This window comes from Manacus vitellinus, unplaced genomic scaffold (assembly GCF_001715985.3).
Source record: "Manacus vitellinus isolate BGI_N305 unplaced genomic scaffold, ASM171598v3 scaffold_1_pilon, whole genome shotgun sequence".
Taxonomy (NCBI): Eukaryota; Metazoa; Chordata; class Aves; order Passeriformes; family Pipridae; genus Manacus; species Manacus vitellinus.
Window position 1 is genome coordinate 47003360 of NW_021939396.1, and position 2458 is coordinate 47005817.

The window sequence follows — 2458 nt, forward strand, 5'->3', positions numbered from 1 at the left end:
TCTGGTGTGCCAAGGCAGCGACGGGCAGCGACCACTTTGCCTCGGCTATTTGGTCAAATTCGAGCTAGTTGGTAGGAAACGGAGGAAATGGAAAAATACGCGGTATTCTGCCTCCTGCTTTCATAGTTACTGAACACTGAGAGGAAAATAAGGTCTAAATGCACGGGGGGAAAAAAAAAAAGAGAATCCACCTATAAAAGCTGACACCTTCACCCTGTTCTGATTCAACTCCCCATATTTCAGGGAGGGGAGGGAGGAATAAACACGGTTTTTACATGGACGGTGCCACGTTGTGCAGAAATAAAAAAAGGAAATGTTTGGATTTCTACAGCAGCTTTCGAGTCGAAGCTGGGAATGTCTGTTTCAGACTCAAGAGCTTCATCACTGATTGTTTTTTCTTTTTTTTTCTCCCTCCGCTACCTGCTTTAATTCATCATTGGGTTATTCTTTTACGTTTCGCTGTATAGGGAAAAAGAGCTTATAAACCTCGAGCAGCTTTGGACACAGGGTTGAGGTGCCACGGCGGGCATTCAGCTGGGAAAGAAATGGCCTTTTGGCCCGCACCCACCCAAATACTTTTCTCTCCTCCCTTCGTTTGCAAATTATTAGGCGTTAAAGAGGAACGGGCACACGGCACATTCCAGAGAGCACAGTTCAACTGACATTGTCAGCGTGTAGTTCTTAGCACATCGCTAAGATTAATAAATCTTTGCACTAAAAGCGCCATAGAAGACTAATCAGGAAAATGCTTAAGGCTTCAAGGACGCTGAAGTTAAACAGTTATTTGTCTCAGCTATTTACTTTATAACATTGCCTTCGTGCCTCCAGAAACAAATTCTGCCGTGACAATAATTCTCGGGCATTTAAAAAAAAATTTTCTCTTACCGCGTAATACATTTATCTTCAAAGAAAACAAAATAAAATTTTAATGTCAGATACTGTTTTAATATCTCTACGAGTAACATTAAACAAGCTTTGTCAAACTCTAATAGTTAACCGTAAAAAATATATTTCCTCTACAATTTCCCTGACAATTTTCCTACAATTTTGAAAAGGGAGCATGCGTGGCTTCGGCTTTGCTGGCGCGTTTTGCACTGTAGAACCAGAAAACTCGCGTGGCCCAGGAACTGCGGACTGCTTTGCTCCGCGTTACACCGCGATGCGGCTCCACTGACACCCGTCCTTTCCCTCATCGAAAAATTGGCTAACTCGTGCCCCACTGGTTCCCAGCACTGGGGAACAAGGGCAGGAGAGAGACCCCCAGGACCAGGGGAAGCTGGCGTGCTCCTCCGCGGCTGGCTTGGCACTCCTGCCCCAACCTCCTCCAGCGCCCGCCTCCTTCCCTTCTCTGCTCCTTCTTACTCATCCTTCTCTCTCTTCCGCGAGATTCTCCAACCCCATGTCTCTCCCGGAAAAAAAGAAACAACAACAAAAAACCTAACAACGAAAACCCCAACAGATTTATTTTTCCTTCATCGTCTAGTTTTATAACTTTTGGAAACTGAGTTAAAAACTCAACTTCCGTGTCACCCTGAGACCCGGCTTTTCTTAGCACCACTACTTCTCTCTGTTATGTTATTAAACACCAAGTGGGAAGCTTAAAATGCTTAAATCTACCGGGTACCATCGAGAGAAAGGACGAGCATCACGTATACCCCTAAAGAAAGATAAAAAGCCATGGGGTCATTATCCACAACACTGCACTGAAAGAAAATCACGGTGTCTATAAAATATACCCACCTGGTGGGTAGTTTACGACTAAAGCGAGTGCTGATCAAATCTGTGTATGCGCGTGTGTATGCATACACACATCTATATAAAAACATATACATAATATATATGCATAATATCTAAAAATATGTATACATACCCACACACACCTCTCTATACACCTTTATTTATATATACATACATATATTCTAAAGCTAAAGAAACTGCAATAATCGGTAATCTTTCTACCTCTGACTAAATCATTGCAGCTCAGCCTCCACTTCTACAATTAATTTAATGACTCCAAGAATTTCCCACACTAAAACAAAAAATAAGAACGGGACACCTCGGAAACGAAAGCAAAACCCCATCAGGAGGTACTGTATTTTAACAGCAATTTATAAATGAGATTTCCTAGGTCATATCCGAGGTTTTGCTTTGTTGTTTTTCTCTTCTAACGAAGCAGTATTTTGTAGTTGAAATAATCCAAAATGGGTTAAGGGAGAGGGAGCCCTAGCAATTTTCGTTTACGCTACAAGAAAAACCAATTTGCAGTGAATTTGTCACCATTTCTCGGCCAGATAACCACACATAAATAAAGAAGGAACGTAAGGGTTTGGAAAAATTAAAAACTAGGTTTAAACCGGGCAATTCCTTTTGGGATCTCTGGGTTTGTAACCCCGATCGCCGTAGTCCAAACAACGCCGCTTTGGGGGGCTGTGTTCCCTCCTAATCCAACACAAACGAC

General features: G+C 42.5%; 1 protein-coding gene across 1 annotated transcript in view; it reads right to left on the bottom strand.

Moving 5' to 3' along the window:
• GATA6 (GATA binding protein 6) overlaps window positions 1–2458 on the bottom strand; it is a 21321-nt gene that overhangs the window by 17427 nt on the left and 1436 nt on the right. The gene's annotated exons all lie outside the window — the stretch shown is intronic.